This window comes from Adiantum capillus-veneris, chromosome 24, assembly GCF_014529385.1.
Source record: "Adiantum capillus-veneris isolate H3 chromosome 24, ASM1452938v2, whole genome shotgun sequence".
NCBI classification, from domain to species: domain Eukaryota; kingdom Viridiplantae; phylum Streptophyta; class Polypodiopsida; order Polypodiales; family Pteridaceae; genus Adiantum; species Adiantum capillus-veneris.
In genome coordinates, this window is record NC_140954.1 from 74661239 (window position 1) to 74681325 (window position 20087).

Genomic DNA, 20087 nt, shown 5'->3' on the forward strand with positions numbered 1-20087 from the left:
TGTGTGTGCTTGCGATTAACGTGTTGCATGATAGGATTAGTGTTGTGTACGTCTTGCAATCGTAGTGTGTGTGATTGGTTTGATTGGAGGTGAAGAGAAGTGGATATGGAGATTGCCCTTCATTGTGGCTTATCTCCTCCACAGGCCGAGAAGCTCACCTCGTAGAGTTAACCATTTGTGTTGCCACGATTAGCTCACTAAGCGTGTGAGTGTTTTCATGCCCTAGCCGGGTAGCTCATCCCTCCTGATTGATAATTTTGTTGGTCATTGGAGCTATTGCAACGATGGAACCCCCAACATTTGGCGGCATTGCCAGGGACGATGGCCTACGCTAGTGTACTTGTGGCATAAACGAATGCGTTCCCTCACTAATTTCTCTACTGATTTCACTTGTGTGTTTATGTTTTTGTGGATTCTGAAGGTGTGTGCATGAAGCATAGTGTTCATAATTCCCTAATGTGTTACCATATCTTGTCAATTGTGTGTTTACACACTCTAATTTCACACTAACCCTTGCTAATTTCATATCTTGTCAATTAGAGTGTGTAAACACTCTAATTTCACACTAACCCTTGCAAATTTGAATAATTTTTGTTAACTTACTAATGTGCTATGAAGGATTGGAGCATTCAACCATTCAATTGATCTTCAACGGAAAGGTAATCAAGGTGGTATTCTCAACCTCCTTAGAATCTAGAGATGTGTAGAATTGTGTAGAGATCCCACCATGATGATGCAATGCAATGCTATGCTATGTTGATGCAATGTAATGTAATGCAATGTGGATTTTAAATTTTACGTTTTTTCGTTTCACGCCGTCGTAATGCTAAAAATTTTAAGAATTGGTGGCGTATGATTTGACAAGTTTCAATGCTACTTAGTGATTGTAGGTTGCTAATTGGGTGCCTAATTGAGTTAATTGCATGCTTGGATGGTCAATTTCAAGTGTGTGTGCATTCTAATTGAGTGTGTATATACTTAATTTTAGGTGTGTGTGCACTATTTTGCCCATGTTTGAGCACTTAGAAATCAATGTGTGCGTTATGATTTTTCAATTGTGATGATTGATTTGTGTTGTGCCCATGCCTAACTTTTGATTTGTGAAGTCACATTGCAAATCCGACAAATTTAACCCTTTTGTGTGCGCACCTAAAGATTGGTAAAAACTGCCAATTTTTTTGTGTGTGTCTGCCTAAAAAAGTGTTTAATTTACATAGTTAATTCAATGTTTTGATTGCATAAAGCGTTTTTGTGCTCAAAACAGTGATTTACACACTCCAATTGCGTCGAATTTTGACATAATTTTGTCGGTAATTTTGTCGGTTTAATTGCCTAGTCTTAATTTTATTGATAAAATTGTTTGGCAATTGAATTGATGTGATTTTGGAAATTTTATATGGCTGCACTATTCTCCAATGTGTGGAGAATTTTTAAAAAAAAATTGGGTATTTTTTGGATAAGTTTTGTAATTTTTGGTAATTTTTTGCTAATTTTTGTACTAATTTTTGGATAATTCCATAAAATTTTGATTTTGCGATCGTTACGAGCTATTTTGTATATACGTAATTATGGAATCATCTTGTTCGCATTTATGCCCTTTGTGGTCAATTTTTGAGCGTTTTAATATTTTCGGGGGTCGGGTGCTTTTGCGTGTCGAAAAAGGTATGTTGTGAATGGCAATGATTTTCTAAGGTTTCCAGAATTTTTCGGGAATTTTTTTGGATTTTTCTTGCGATTTTTGGGATTTTCGGGTGATTTTTAGTGTTTCGACTAATTTTTGACTTAAATTTGGTTTTTTTTCGGTTCCCGAGCGTGCCTTTCGACGTATGGACTTTCCTCGTCGGATAGATCTTTACGGTCTCTTGGAATAGTTTCCTATGACGCTAAAATAATCTTCTTCTTCTTTCTTCTTCCGCTTCCGTCGCCGTTCTCGTGCTTCGTGACGTGTGAACCCACCCTTACACACACAACACAAGAAGACAAAAAAGAAAAGAAAAAAGGGGACCTCTTCTGAACGTGCGCTCTGGTGGAGCTTTTTGTCTTTTGTCTTTTTGCCTTTTTTTGTGTCATTGACTTTTGTATTGATTCATTTCATTTTGTTTCAATTTCATTATAATTTCATTTCATTTCGTTTTCTTTCCCTTTAAATTTCATTTCATTTCAATTGAATTTCATTTTTCCCCTTTACATTTCATTTCAATTTCATTTTTTTTTTCACTTTAATTTTATTTATTTGTATATTAGTAAAAAAAAACCATGAAAAATCATAAAAACAATAAAATTTTTCAAAATCAAACAAAGAGTTAGAAAATTATAAAAAATAGAAAACTCATTTTTTTAAAGAAAGTTTTAAAAAATAATTTATTTATAAAAAATAGGAAAAACATAGAAAATTCACCAAAAAAAAACACATAGAAAATCACAAAAAATTCAAAAATTCACAAAACAATTTATAGAAATAGTAAAAAACTCAAAAATCCTAAAAAGGTCCAAAATTGATCGAGAAAATTTCAATAAATCATAACCAGTTCATAAAAACTCAAACAAATTCCATAACAATTAGAAAATTATCAAAAAAAATTATATAAAATCAAAGCTTTCCCCAAAAATTCATAAAAATACAAAAAAATTTAGAAAATTCAAAATTTCACAAATAACTAGGAAAAATAAAAAGGAAGTCGCAGAAAGTGCCAAAAAAAGCCAGAACGAGGCCGAAAAGCAAAAAAACAACGTCGAGAAAAATAGCAACGTCGTGGAAGCCGGGAGGTAGTATATCGCACACCGAACAAACCGCGAAGAAGCCAGAAGAGCCGTAAACCGAGCAAACAGTGCAAAGTGAACCAGAGATTACTCGGAGAAAGCAAGAAAAAAAGATCAACTCGAAGCAGTTGAGCGGCAGGCAAATTTTCAAATTTTGCATGCTAGAAATTGGCTAGTGCAAACAATTGCATTGCAAATTAGCTTATAATTGGACGAACAGGGACAACTCACATGTGAATGCAGATTAAGCTAGTACGAGCAGCAGAAATTCTGCTAATTGATACCAAAATCTGCTAGGAGACAGTTTTACAAACCAGTCAACATGGACTCAAACCGAGCTGAGAGTTCAAGTACAGCAGAGCAAGCCAGTAGTCCAGATGTTCACAGACTTCAGTGCAGCCAAGTATTGCAAGCTTAAAGATGAAGTGCAGATAGAAGTGCAAGTAATGAACCCAAGTGGTTATCCAGAAACCTGCACAAGCAAGCAAAACATCCATTTAGTGCATATGCAATCAAGGTCATTGTACATGGATTACAGTGGTCAGGTCTATAATCGAGAACCAAAAATGGAAGACCCAACAAATCAACCAAAGACGGTACAAAGGTCAAGATGGAGCATTCTACAACTTGATGCTTAGTGTTCTGAAAGAAGATGTCGACAACTTGGCAAGTATAGAAGCTGAAACTTCTCAGCTAGAGCTTGACATGACAGAACCTAATGAAATACCACCAGTCATGGTGTATTGCTCAGATTGTGGACGAAAAGGTGGACATTTTTTTGAAGATTGTCCAAGAAATCCTGACAACAGGGACACATTAACTGCCAAGCAAGGCACAAAGCAAATTGGAAATGTGAATCTCAATGTAAGTGCATTTAACTCGTCGCTTTTAATGCAATCAAACGATTCTATATTACCATTAGAAGCACCAGTAATTGCACTGCAAGTTCAAAGTCAGCATAAAGATGCACAGGCACCTGAAGAGCTTAAAATTGATTCTTTGAACAACAAATTCTTGCATGAATTTAGTCAAGGTGTCGAGATATCACCCAAGGTTGAAAAGACTATTAAATTTGAAAATGATTTTGCATCCACTGACACAAGTGTGCAATCATTGATGAGTCTAAAGGACACATCAAACAGAATGATGTTAGCCTTGTATCGTACACATAATTCATATGCACACTATGTAGACCAAAAAGAAAAATTGTACAAAAAGAATCAACATGTGTTTGAATGGCCCATACCAGCTCATAGAAGTGTGTCCAGTGATAGATCACAAAGGATGGTTCAATTCAGAGGAAAGAATCTATTATAGCCCATCCTCTCTAGAGCTAAAGGATATTATCCGAGTGAACCCAGAAATCTGTTCAAAGACACACTCTCCTCCATCAAAAATTAAGCTTCGATGTTGTGACCAAACAAACATATACTTTGACCAAAACAGATGTAGATATAGACGGGAGTCTAACATCTATGATGCCTTGGGTCCCGAAACCACAGAAGCTCATATCATAGGAGACCCATGGGATAGACAATATCAGGGCAAAGATAAAACTATCTACAGCTTAACTTGGGGAATAATTTGTCATGTTTTAAGGAAATACATAGGAAACTATGTAGAAGGTTTACAGATGCCAAATGTCAATAGTGCTACCCAAAGTGTACCTTCACAGTCCCAAAAGGTGAGATTTAACCAGAGCCAGACAATTTTGAACTCTTACAATGAAGCAGGCTATAGTGATCACCCTAGGAGGAAGGGGGGAGCTGCACATTCATCAAGCTCAACTTATGTACCAGAAAGTGCTACACCAGTTAGAAGCCCTAGAGCTTCTAGTCAACAGACCCCTTCAAGACAAGAACCATTGAAAGATCATATGGTTGTTGGAAGTTTCCGATTGACCCAGGTTCCCTCAGAATCTGCAGACAAATGCTTCTATGAAGATCATCAAGGACAAAAGTTTCAGCTAATCTCCACAAGTCAAAGCCAAAAGCCGACAAAGCCTATAGTGTTCAAATAGTTACATGTGATCAAGCTCACATATGCATATCAAGATGCACATGGTAACGAATATCAGCAAGATCATGATCTTGTACAAACCCCTACGGATAGCTCGACTGAAGTCAAAGACTATCTGAAGATGATGCAAAGCCTCAAGCTGACAGAACAGTTGATAGAAAAGTCAAAGTCAATGGGAGCTAAAATCCAAAAAGCTATACAAAGGTCACCACCAAAATCTCCTTCGAAGAGACAGATTCTGCCAAAAATTATAGTGGATCTTCTAAGATCAAAGGTTACTCAGATGGAGGAGGACAATGCTCAACAATTGCAAAAAGGTGCAATATTACAACCAATGGAGCCAACATTGATTGAAGCAGGTGGTCAAAGTAAAGAAAATGCAGAAAAAGCTCAACCCAAGGACACTGCCACAACAAAATCAATCAATACAAAAAGAAATCTTAAGAATATCAAGTGCAACATCACCAGTGAAAACGAAGAAAAGCTGTCAAGTGAAGTAAGCAAGATTTTCAGTTAGACAAGAACCTCATGTCCTTTTGCACTTGGAAAAGATGTGGCCAACCACAGCTGGAAGATGCTCCTGAATTTGTGAGCATATCCGGAAACAAACGAGTAGAATGATGGGGAATCATCTCCACCACCATTGAAGTAAGTTCACAGATCAAAATAGCTCAATTTCATGTGATCACAGCAAAAGATATGCCAGACGATGTCATAATGGGAATGCCAATGGCCGAGAACATGTTAGAGATACAGAATTCAAACGGGATGTAGTCTTCAGAGACAACAAAGAATGAAGACCAAGACTGGTCACCCGCGGATGACAGCATAAAGTCCTCAAGCACAGTTAAAATGGAGACTGATATTAAAGCAGATCTTATTGAAGATGATTCATCTCCATCAATCAAAACTTCAGAAGAGCTTGAAGCAAATCAAGCAATATCAAGTGCAGATCAAACAGAGCAAAGAGCAACCACGATAGCTATTGAACAGAGAATGCCACCGAGACCAGAGGTAAAGAAGACAAAACTTGCAGACAAAGGTAAAGCTAAAGTGGAACTTCCACCGATTAAGAAAGAAGGTGTGACAGCATATGCCTCTACATCAAAAAACCCTCATGGATCAGCTTCTTCAAGCAAGATAAGATTTCAAAACTTCAAACCAATTGCTTACCCAACTGAAACCTCTAAGGAGACACTCAAACCAAAGATATTTCAGCCAAAGTACTCAAGAAAGCAAAGGAAAGTCAAGCAAGTATTTGTTCAAAGAAATTTAGTCAAAGTCAATGATCCGATTTGGATTAAAGACAGGAAATCAACACAGAAAGATAAACACATGGGATGGATAGCATCACAATGGAGCTTAAACAAACAGGAGTACTATGGAGGTAACATACATATATGGGTACCAAAACCGCAGGTTAGAGCATATGAAGTAACATCAAGACCCTCCCAAGAAAGAAGGCCCACAAGGTATCCACCTCGACAATACTCTAGGATACCTAAGAAGCAGGTAAACAAAAGAACAACATCAAAAGATATGGAAGTCTACCACAACTCTCAAGAGGATACAGAACACAGACGGATCTCAAAGAATCTTCCTCTTAGACAAGGATTCTACACAGGGTATACAAAGATTTGGCTACCAGTCAACCACAAGCCAACTGCAGCTACACCACACCTACATAAAGAACTCAAGAGCTCAACAAGATGTAGAGCTCAACAAAGTCAACAAAGGAGTTACAAAGGTCCTCAAAAGATTTGGATTCCTAAGTCTTCCAATGCTCCTAGTCAAAAGTCAAATGTCAACGATCAACAGAGGCCTACAACAACATCAAAGACTTCTTACAACATGCCTAATTGGAGAATCAAATAGATGATGGAGTCTTCACAGTCAAACAAGGACAACCCAACCAATGTGAATGCAGATTCAAAGATGATAAAACGGGTATGGCAAAAGAAACCTTCAATGCCAACTTGGTCCTTCACTAATCCTCTTTTTGAGGATTCAAGCTTACTTTTACCTGAAGGGCATAGTTAGAGACGGGCTGCTGAGCCATAAAATGAGCAAAGCATTAGTCCCAAAGCTTCAAGTCATATTAAACTATGTGCTAAGAGTCGTAGTTATTAGGCTTACGCTCAAGCTGGAAGAGTTGAGCATATCTCAGTCATGTCGCTCATGTTGGATGAGACGAGCATAAGAGTCGAAGTCTATTAACTTACAATTGGTGGAGTGTCGTAGAGTCCAACACTCACGCACAGTGCATAGTAAGATGAGAGCACATATCCTCATCAACGAAAACCATTCTTAAAGGGGTGCCAGCTTGCAAATCCATGTCATATGCTTTTATATACACCATCTTTTTGAATAACCCCTCAAAATTTTTCTTGCAGAGCATATTGTTTTCCATACATTGTTGTGTTTGCATAAATAGGATGTCCCACCATTGGACATATGCATTAGACACTCTTTTTTGCTTCCACCTATGCACCTTGAGTGGACTACAATAGGCAACAAACCAATGTCTTGCTAACCAACAAAGCCATTCAGTGAAGTCACTACTGAGCGAATAGGAAGCTTGGGAATTGCCCAACGTTCCCTATCGCTTGGTACTGACCTTGGTGTTAAATCCGTTACAAGTGCCAGCAAAGACCTTGGGGCATGTTAATTGACAATGAAAAGACAAAATTTGGTGAAGTCACTACGGGGCGAATAAGAAGCTTGGGATTGCCCAACGCTCCCTATCGCTTGGTGTTGACCTTGGTGTAACCGACAAAGAAGACCATGGTTATGTGATTACAAAAATACAGTTAAGTCACTAATGGGCAAATAGGAAGCTTGGGGACTGCCCAACGTTCCCTATCGCTTGGTGTTGACCTTGCTCTAAAGTCATTACATACAACAGTTGAGTCAATATGGGGCAAATGGGCCGCTTAGGGACTGCCCAATGTTCCCTATCGCTTGGTGCTGACTTGGCAAATTGGCGTTGGCCCAGTACACTTCCATGGATATCACATTTTTTTAATTCCATATCTATCACTGAATAATCCCTTGAGTACTTTATTAATATTTCCCATGCTAATAAGTACCCCAATAATGCACGTATCCCAAAGGTACTTTTTATCCACTGGGTTTTTTCCCTTTGGTCATCCAGGTATTAGACCCTAATTTAGAACCTCATCATTCTACTTCTCTTGTATATACTTTTTATAAATAAACAACAGCCTCCTCATTATGCTATTACAACAGACAAATGCAACATCATCTCTCACACCAGACATATACGGACCAATGAAGATGCTACACCAAATTGAACCTCATCAACAAATTCAACGACAAATGAAGACGATCAAACCATCAACAACCAATCAAAAGCCTTCCACAACCTCCATAGTCACTTTTCAACAGTGCCCGAGGACGGGCACTAAAATCAGAAGGGAGGAATGTTAACAGAGTCAATGTCAATTAACAAAAGCTGCTAAAGACCAAAGACGTACGAATGCACATCAAAGATCAAATTGAAGAAGTAGTAGAGATTGGAGTTACACATTTTCCACATTTTTCCAAAATGGTCACGTATTGTAAATTCCTGATTTATTTCAAGCCATTGTAATATTCTAATGTGTTACGGGCTCAATGGAAGTTCCAAGTTGTAAAGAATAGGTCACTTATTGTGCTTAGGTTGCAGATTCAATAAGTGGTGAGCCCTAAAGGCCTTGGGCGGCCGGACATTGCATATTTTTACCCTAGGTACATAAGGCAGTGTGTAAAGCCTACATTTTGACATGCAATCACAAACCAAGGCTGCCAATACCCACTATTGAACTTCTTTTTTGATTTACCAATAAAAAGAAAGCATTTCCTACAGGAAAATATGCCAACCAACCATAGCCATAACAAGGCTTAGTAGAAGTCATATTACATTACAAGTATAAGGGATAGCATTACGTGAACCAAATCACACCAATCGGACAGTAGTCCATAGCTCATCTGAGATGGAGTTGGAGCGGCCAACCCTATGATAGCATGCTTATCCTTGCCTTTAGCCATATAGCCCATTACTAAACCCGACACCCTTACAGGAAAGGAACCTCACACTCTCAAAGCACACAAGTACTTCACACGCTCACAGCAGCAATACAGTACCAATGCTAAGTGAGCAAAAAACGCTCACCTTTATAATGATGGGAGCCCAAGGCCATTTTCCTTTACAGTAGAGTGGCGGGCCAACTTCAAGATGACGATGATATAGCAGTGCCACTCCATTAAGTGGTTGCATTCCTTCTGAGTTACTGCAGTGGGCCCAGTTTCTTATGCCTCTTCACCTTTTTCAGAGAACAGGGGATGGGAGAGATAGAGAGATAAGAGAGGGGCAAGAGGGAAGGGGAAAGAGGAAGGTATTCAATTGTGCAATATTTCCGACTACAATAGGTCACAGAAGAGGGTAAAGAAATGACAGAGTGAGGTCGCTCACCATCCTTCATTGCTCATTAGTTAGCTACTGATGGTTAGGTGTTTATTAAAGGCACCTCTAAAAATATCCATATTGAATTTTACTCCAATAATTTACCCAAGGCTCTTTAGGTTAAATAGTCCCCAAAAAATTATCACAAGGATATTAACCCACACGCATAATGCCAAAGCCAGACCACCGCCATTTCTTCATATCACTTAGCTATTACTGCATAGTAAGGTGTCATTTAAGGTGCCTCCAAAATATCAATTATTGAATTACATACTATATTACACCCTGGACTCCCTAGGTCAATTAGCCCCAGTAAATTATGACCAAGGATATTACACACTATCCTTCACTATCCTAGCTAGGCAACATGTCCACCCATTTTTACACCAGTACCAGTATCCCACTACACAAGTAGCACCAGTACCAGTTTAGTACAATACAGTACCCATACCAGTTTTAGTATAGCATTAGTACACTAGTGTCACCAATACCAGGACACAAGCCGCGTCGTTCCAGTCTTTAATAGTACACAAACAGTCTTAGTACCAGAACATGTTCAGAACCAGCACATAATTAGCACTAGTATCAGTCTCATAAGCAGCCGGTCCGAGGACCAATATATCATACAAGTGGCATCAGTATCAATTCGGAATAATAAAACACCAATACCAGTACCAAAGGCAATTTAGCCCCGAAGTGGGCCACATATCCATGTTTCTTGACTTTATAGAGTTTGGCATTAATTGCCGCTATTTTTTTAGGGTCAGTGACAGTACTCATACGTGCAATCAATCTATACTTTGGAGTCACCTATAACATAAAAGGATGTTAGTAAGTAAGTTCTACTCCTCCCTAGACAGAGTCGAAACACATATAAGGTAGTAAGTATAAGTGCTACTCTCCTAAACACATACAACATATAGCAGGGATATTCCGTGGTACCATATTTCATCCAAAAACTAGGAAAACGAGCCACCATGGCCCATACCCTCTATGTAATAATCAACCACTTACAGTTCCATGGGTAGCTGATTTGCAACCATATCTACCATAATCCACCTAGTATTAGTACCAGTTCAGCACTAGCACACCAGTGGCACCCGTACCAGTACACAAGTAGCTTCGGTTCAGTATTTATAGTTCACAAACAGTACTAGTACCAGTACTAGTTCGGTACCAGTACACAATTAGCAACACGTCATTAGTGACTAATCCAAAAAACCATTTATTCGAAGTCGGAGACCATATGTAAGGTGGAAAGTGTTAAACCCAATATTCCATATATCAATATTTGTTCAGGAATGCGCCACAAATGCCCATATCCTTAATGGAATTTGCAACCTCATAGTGCTATATGAACAACTTAACCAAAATTTCTATAATTCACATCCCATCTTGACCATAGCAATATTAGGCCACCATCCATCATAACCAACCAGTCATTCAGTGCATTTCATCAGTTATGCCCAAGAACAAAAGACACCACAGTTTAGTAATAATACAGTGCCAATACACAGTTAGCAACAATTCTAGCCTCACAAGCAACCCCAGTACCAGTTGATATGTCATCCATCAATCTAAAGGTGTGATTACACCTTATAAGCATAGAGAGTCCTTCTGCTTGGGAAGTTTGCCTAATAATCCATTTATATTCAAAATATAGTAAATAAAGGCTACACATAGTGGGGGAACAAGAGAATCCCATAGGAATGCCACATGTTTGACGAAAGCAGTCATTACCAAGTATAATGTAGCACTGGTTCAGAACCCATTGAATGATTATTTTAAGCTGACTACTATTCATGTGAAGAGGTGAAGCCTTGCTCACCTTCTTCACCCACCTCGCTATCTTGGCAAAGGAGATGCCTGAGAATCCATCTCTTGATTAATTAGAGAAAGCCAAGTCTACGAGACAATTTAATACATTTATAAGACCATATTCACCTACTAAGGGGATATTTTCATAACATTGGGTAATATCTGCTGTATATACCGAATAAATGGCAGATGGTAGGTTTAAGAAGACATCAGATGAGTTGCCAACTATTCAAAAAGGTTGAATGTCTACTTGTGAGAAGCACCTTACATCTTTTCTTTTAATAGCACATATATTTTGAGTTCATCACTTATCAAATTGAGTCCTAACGTGACATGTTCTATAATCTTGGAAAAAAGGCAATTGGAGGCATTTGAGATGCATCAAATTTTTCCTTTATGACTATTAAATGTTGGAAACAGGATGGGAAGCTTGGTAGTTTCTTCCTTAAATCCTATCTCAGTCATACTTTTATATGTTCTTTGGATAATAATATCTAGGTCTTTTGTAATGTAGCAGAACTCATTACCTCTGAGTCAGTTTTTAGCTACTTCAAAGGCAAGCTTTTTTCATATGACAGATGTTGTGTTCGATGCTTTATCTAAACCTACAATGAACCATTTCAACTTAAGCTTGTGAAAGGCTAAGGAAAGTTCAACAGCAAGCCGCTCATGTGGGAGTTGTGAAACTAGACTGGAAAAGACTTCCTCCAACGTTTTTTTCAATTCTTGTTGAATTGATAACTCCAATTGGACAAACATTTAGTAAGTGCTTTAAAAGCAATATGAGGATTAAGTGGTTGAGGAGGTATGTGATTGAGGCCTTTAGACAGGAGGCTTCTCATAGAGCTGTTCTCAATAATAGAAAGATTCGTAGTACAAACATGCCTTCCAACAATGCCAAATTCAACTGTAAACTCATTTCATAAGTAACAATCACATGACAAGGGTTTTCCTTTCCTAAGAAACTCATTAGAGTATGCCAGATGTTGTTGGAATCAGTAAATCCCCACCCAATCCTAACTTGGTTGAGTAGATCCAAATCACCAAATGTCGAGAGAAAGCATTTGTTAAATATAAAAGCAAGTGAAAAAAATTCTAAAAATTTTGTTGGCAAATACGCAATGAACAAAAACTCCATGCCCACTGTCCTCTTGAGAAATCAGATGCATTCTGCCAACCTCATTACATAGTACCTGCATTCATAAATCCAATAAGTGTTTGACAGGATATCCTCTTTCTCTCCCTCGCTTTCCCTCTCCCTCCATATGACTCAGTAGAAGAAGATGATGGCGTCAAAAAGGACGTGTACGACAAAGTGGGGGATATAAGAGAGTTGGGTCTTTTAAGAGTAGGGGAATCCTCAGCCTCCGAGAGAAAGCATAAGGGAACGAAACTGAATAAACGCCATTTGAGCTAGTACAAGTTCTTTGGGCTGGCCTCCAAGCCAGGAGCAGCAGAACAGGGAGAGGTAGTGAGTTGAAGGAGTGTCAGGGAACATGAGATCCAAGTTGTTGAGGGCATACCATATAGCATGATCAAACTAGTTAATGCTTGATTCACAAGAAGCCTTAGGGTCAAGAAACCGACAAGCACATTTGACATAAGGCCTGTAAATGTTCCAAATAGACTCAGTGTAGTACTCAGAGTTACTTTTGGAGAACTCCATCAAGCCCTTTGTACGTACATACAAGCCAGTATTTGAGCCACATTTCTTTGTATCAAGAAACTGCATAGTAAAATGAGCTTTAATAAGGTCACCTTTATCAAGAGATTGGACACCTTTTAACCCTTTGAGTCATGCTTCTTTTATTGACGCAGCCGGAAGGTTGGCTAGAAAAACCCAAATCTCGATGGAGATGGGATCTAAAAACCCTTTGTTAGGCAGGGCCCACAGGTGATGGTACACACGAAGTGATTCGATTTCAACTTGTTTGGAAGGCAAGAAGGGAAAAACTTGGGAAACTTTAGGTACTGCTTCCATTAGCGAGTTTCACTAAGAGAACACATCTCTTTCTGAAAGGCTTTGACAGCATCAAGGGCCAAGGGGTCCTTGCAAAATGGACTGTTGGATACAGTTTGTACCAAAATAGACGGAGCTAAAACAAACCCAGGTTTAAGACCACATAATTTGCGTAAGTAATTGGTCAATTCAGCACCTTCAGAAGAGAATTTAGCTAACTCTCCTTTATGAGCAAGTGTCAGACAAGGAATGTTCTCTATGAATTCGGAGAGATCTGCAACCCCTTCCTTAGAGTTATTGACAAGCTGGGCGAGGGTATGGACACACTTATCAAACGGCATGGTTTGAACCAAGGAACTGGCTAGATCAGTCAAAGCTCCTGCTATTTGTTCTAATTCCAAAGGATCATGAATGCATATGAGTACTTGAAGCGAGGCTTTAGAAAGAGGCTTAGTAGGAAGCTCTAACCCTTGAGATAGTGCTAAGCTTTGCATTATCAAAAAAACTTGTGTTACTAATCGACTTAAAAGACTAATAGTAAGAGCTAGTAGGTTCTTCAACCTTCAACCGACCAGGAGAACCTATCAGGGCTGTGTGAAGAAACCCCATCCCACAGGTATCCATCCAAGGAACTACTATCTAGGACGAACACCACAGGATATAATATAGTATTTAGGTCTTTGAAAAGTCTTTGACAGTACTCATATGTGCGGTCAATCTATACCTTGGAGTCACCTATAACATGAAAAGACATTATTCAATAAACCCAACACCATTTAGTCAAAGTCGGAGACCATATGTAAGTTAGTAAGTGTTAAACCCAATATTCCATATTTCATTATTTGTTCCAAAAAAGCCAGGGATGTGTGCCACAAATGTCCATATCCTTAATGTAATGCGCAACTACATAGGCTTATGAGCATCTTAATTTACAACCAAATTTATTATAATTCACACCTCATCTTAACCATAACCATATTCAGCCATCGTCCATCATAAGCAACCAGTCAATCGGCACATTATCAGTTATGCCCAAAAGCCAAAAATGCAACTGTATTGACCTTAACTGAACAAGAGTAGAACCTTGATAACCAACCAAAGCCATATCACCTTAGTATAACCACCACACTAGCATTATCATGCCATACAGGTCGATGTTTAGCACCCCATAAGTAGGTTACCCCACTAATTAGGGTCAAACATCAATCAGCCATACCATATATGGTCTTTCACCAAGTTTTTAGGAAGACCGTTAAGATTTTAATGGCATTGTACATCTATTATGCCAGGAGGCTACTTTACTTCCATGTATAGCAACCCGAGCTAATGACAGGACCATCTTTATGCATCGACAGAACAAGCCTACATTTTGACATGCACTTCACAAACCAAGTCCGCCAATACCACTATTGAACTTCTTTTTTGATTTACCAATAAAACGAAAGCATTTCCTACATGAAAATATACCAACCAACCATAGACATAACAAGGCTTGGTAGAAGTCATATTACTGTACAAGTATGAGGGATAGCATTAAGTGAATCAAATCACACCAATCAGACAGTAGTCCATAACTCACCTGAGATGGAGTCGGAGCAGCCAACTCTACGAAAGCATACTTATCCTTGCCTTTAGCCATATAACCAATTACTAAATCCGACACCCTTGCGGTGGGAAAGGAACCTCACACTCTCAAAGCACACAAGTACTTCACACTATCACAGCAGCAATACAATACCAATGCTAAGTGAGCAAAAAACTCTCACCTTTATAGTGATGGGAGCCCAAGGTCATTTCCCTTTACAGTAGAGTGGCGGGCCAACTTCAAGACGACGATGATACAGCAGTGCCACTGCATTAAGTGGCTGCATTCCTTCTGAGTTATTGCAGCGGGCCCAGTTTCTTCTGCCTCTTCACCTCATTCAGAAAACAGGGGACGGAGAGATAGAGAGATAAGAGAGGGGCAAGAGGGAAGGGGAAAGAGGAAGGTATTCAACTGTGCAATATTGCCGACTACAGTAGGTCATAGAAGAGGGTAAAGAAATGACAGAGCGAGGTCGCCTGCCATCCTTCATTGCTCATTAAGTAGCTACGGATGGTTAGGTGTTTATTAAGGCACCTCTAAAAATATCCATACTGACTTTTACTCCAATAATTTACCCAAGGCTCTTTAGGTTAAATAGTCCCAGAAAAATTATCACAAGGATATTAACCCATGGGCATAATGCCAAAGCTAGACTGCCGCCATTTCTTCATATCACTTAGCTATTACTGCATAGTAAGGTGTCATTTAAGGTGCCCTTTTTGTACAACTTGGGTTTGGGGAGCCTACCATGTACGATTGTAGGTAGCCTCTCTAAAGTTTACATTGCGAAATGAATTACAAATAATGCATATAATGTCTAATGGTGTCATATATTATCCACAACCCAAGTAAGAGACACATGAGTGAATCATAATAGGGGCCATTTTATCTATCTTTAAGTTATTATGAGATTAAGAGATACATATATTGTGAATCACAACCCATATCAATGCCTAATAGATCTATCCCCCTGAAACTATCCGTGAGATAAAAGGCACCATTAGGTGGATCATAACCTTGTCAGCAACTAATAGTTCTCTAATACAGAAAACACAATCTGTCCTTGAGTAAGAACCACAATATGAAAATCAAACATACACACCAATGCACATTACCTACTATATTACACCCAAGACTCCCTAGGTCAATTAGCCCCAGTAAATTATGCCCAAGGATATTTACACACTATCCTTCACTATCCTAGCCGAGCAACGGGTCCACCCAAATTTACACCAGTACTAGTATCCCAGTACACAAGTAGCACCAGTACCAGTTCAGTACAATATAGTACCCATACTAGTTTCAGTACAGCTTTAGTACACCAATGTCACCAATACCAGAACCCAAGCCGCACCGTTCTAGTCTTTAATTGTACACAAACAATCTTAGTACTAGAACCTGTTCAAAACCAGCACATAATTAGCACCAGTATCAATCTCATAAGCAGCCCCAGTACTCGTTCAGTATAATACTTTATACAACCAATACCAATACTAGTGCTAGTCTAGTATATTATAGTACCAACATCAGTACCAATTCAACACTAGCACACCTATGGCACCCGTTCCAGTACACAAGTAGCTTCGGTTCAGTATATATAGTTCACAAATAGTATTAGTACCAGTACCAGTACACAATTAGCAACACGTCACTACTGACTAAGCCCAAAAACCATTTATTCGGAGTCGGAGACCATATGTAAGGTGGAAAGTGTTAAACTCAATATTCCATATTTCAATATTTGTTCAAGAATGCGCCACAAATGCCCATATCCTTAAAGGAATTTGCAACCTCATACTACTATATGAAGAGCTTAACCAAAATTTCTATAATTCACATCCCATCTTGACCATAGCAATATTCGGCCACCATCCATCATAAGCAACCAGTTATCTAGTGCATTTCATCAATTATTCCCAAGAATAAAAGACGCCGCAATTCAGTAACAATACAGTGCCAGTACACAGTTAGCACCAGTTCCAGTCTCACAAGCAGCCCCAGTACCAGTTCAATATAATATTGTACACAACCAGTACCAGTCCTAGGACCAGTATATCCCATAAGTGGTAGCAGTATAAGTTCAACACAATAACATATGATAAAGTACCAGTCTAGTACGATATAGTACTAGTACACAAGTAACCCAGTATCAGTACATAAGTAGTATCAGTTCACAAGTAGTACCGATTCAGCGCAGTAAACTACTAGTACACAAGTAGTTCCATTTCGCTTCAGTAAAGTACCAGTATCTGTTCAGTCCAGTACCAGTACCTAAGTAACACCAATATAAGTACATAAGTAGTACCAGTGTCAGTCTAGTATGATAAGTACCCTTACCAGTCCATTGCCTCACCTTTTTTTTGTTTTTTGGCATGTTGTTTCAAGGATGTATATGAGGACATGGTCTCCTACTAAAAACTCCTTGCTTTTCACATATTGATCATGGAATTCTTTTATGCATCATTTTTGTGCATAGATGTCTATAATTGCTCTCAGTCTGGTTTCATCAAGCTTTTTAAGTTAATCGATCATGTCTGACAACTCATGTCCTATCCACTCTAGTTCTTTTGCTACACGTAGAGTAGGAATTAAGAATTCCACAAGCAATTTGACATTGAGTCCAAATACCAAGTTGAATGGTGTTGTACCTATCAAAAGTTGAATATGACTCTATAAGTCCATGAAGTTGAATGTAGATTTTGATCCTAATCTGATCTTAATTTGCTCACTATTTTGGCAAGCATTGTACACAAAGTTTTATTTGTGCTTTTGGCTTGTCCATTGTCTTGAGGATGGTAGGGTGTTGATTTTTTGTAAATTACCATGAATTCATCTTATTCATCTAGTGAATGTTAGATGAATCACCTTGAATTCATCTAACGAATGTTCAATTACTTCATTTAGGAAGTGTGTTCCTCAATTACTCACTATCTCAATTGATAGGGCATATCACGTAAAGATATTCTCATGTAAGAGCTATGCAATTGTCCTTATATTGTTTTTTTGTGTTGCTTTAGCTTCAATCCACTTAGTGAGATAAATTTTTGCCACTATTATATATTTTTCACATGTGCTATATGCAAGTGTAGTTATTGGACCTACAAAGTCAGTTTCCCACTTGGCAAAAGCCCTTCCTCCCACATAGATCTTAAAGGCATTTCATCTCTCTTAGTAGGTATCTTGATACGTTGACATTCATCGCATTTTTTAACGTAGAATTGGCATCCATAAATAGCATGGCCACCAAATTTCAGCAATCAATACTACTTCGTCCATTTTTTCAATAGAGAAATGAGCTCCTATTTGACATGTGTGTGTTGGCTCAAGTATGGTATATACTTACTCTCTCTTGTGCTAATCCTAAGTGTCCGTGATTCCTCCTTTTTCTACAGGTGATTGGAAATCAACTCATATTGTTGAGCTTAAATTTCAATTGACTTCATTCGTGCTTTACTCATTCACTTTGGAAGGTTCTAGTCTTCAAGTAATCAATGATGTAGCTACTCCACTTGGGTGCTACTTTAACTTGAAACATGGAAACATAATTGAGTGTGGTTCCACACTACATGATTTACACTTGTTAATGTATTCATGATTTTTCTTTTGCATGTTGGGCCAATATATACTTAGTCTCATCAACGTTGATATTTTTGTACTTGCCATTGTGAAGACCATTATTCTAAATATGAGCTTGAATTAAATAGATCATTCTTTCTTCAAGCTCAATGGATAACCTCAATATTTGGTCTACTCCTTGCTTATAGAGACATCCAACCAACAAGAGTAGATATTTTGATTGCTCAACTCCATGTGGTTGTCCTCGGGGGGTCACTACAATAAAAAAATCCTATCACGTGGGTTCAACAATAGGGATTACTTTATTCTATATTTTCTCACATTTTTACATACAGAAGGGTGTTGAAAAATTGATCTTCAAAATAAATTCACAGATTGAATAGGAAAAGGGTCTCTTTTATTGGTGAAAATTTCACAAATAAGGGGTTTTATAAATATTCCTCTAATGCATGTGATAGACAGGTTTTACATATAGTGACCCCCTCGAGTGGTTGTGTCTCTATGTAAACACTCCCTAACGTAGAAGAGGAATTACTCTTTCACTCCATCTAGGCACCATTTTTACATTGAAAAGATATGAATCGGGCAAGTCATTATCCACTTTAATTGGTGTTTTATCGTGCATTATTTGTGATAGATGGCCAGCCCTTTGGTTACTCATGCCTTTTTTTTACTACCATTGTGAAGTCAAACTCAAGAAGTATGATAAACCATCCGATAATACTTCTTGTATTGTAGGATTTTTTCACCAGCAAATACAACAAGGCTTAGTGTTCAACAAATAAGGTGAATGGTTTTCCAATAAATAGCCTAAACTTTTTTATTGCATATATCATTCCCAACCCTTCTCTCTCAGTAGTGCCGTAGTTTTTTTCAACGCTAAATTTAACTACCTACTAGCATAACAAATGGGGAAATGCATGTTACCCTACATGTTTGAGCTAGTATGCACCCAATAGCATGTTAAGAGATAGATAAGAAGAGAGCTTGGGCTTTTGCAAGTGCACGTGTGTGCACGCACACAAACATACATGGAGGAAAAACCTTTCTTTTTCTTCACTAACTCAAGATAAGAAGCCTATAATGCATAAAAGAGAAAATACAACATAGGGGAAACTAGTACAATGGTCAAGTGTGAAATACTAGTGAGTAAGCTGGATGGACAAGTGTGCAATTACTCTGGTGGGTAGATCCACTCAATGTAGTCCACTTGTAGTATCACTAGAGAAGATAATGGTATCCACTAAGGCTTGTGAGTGATGATGACTATCAATGATAGTCATCGAAGAGTAGTACATGTTGAGCTTCATATCTCAACTCTCACCCTCAAGCTCAACACCATCTGTTGTATGCCAAGCATTTCTAACTCAACAGTGGAGTGGACCACTATATTGCAATCTAAAGTTTACAAGGGGAAACTAAGGATTTCTTCCAAAATTTGAGAAAAGTGATGTCAGTTTAGCCCATAGTCAGCTGTCAAAACTTCAAAATAAATTGGTTGAGAGGATTTTTGAAAAGGAAAATTCATATTTGGGTTTTGCATAAAAATCTCACTTTAAGATCTAACTTAAAGGGATTTCAGTAGGTCTATGATAAACACTTTTCCAAAACACTAGTCGGCTTTGGGCTTTTGTACATTCAATCAATTTGGGCTATTTATGGTCCTTTAGCATTCAAGCTCTCAATATTTACTAGGGTATTCAAACATTTTGGAACTCAATCGAGGGTTGGGATTATTTGGACATCCACATGGGCACCACAAGACAAACTTTAGCAAAAATTTTGGGCACCTTTGGACAACATCAAAGCATCACATTTGGCCTTGGCTTTAGAGACTTGACCTTTGGTGATTGAATGACCAGCCATAAAGTAAATAAGTCCACCCATTGAATTAGATACAGGCT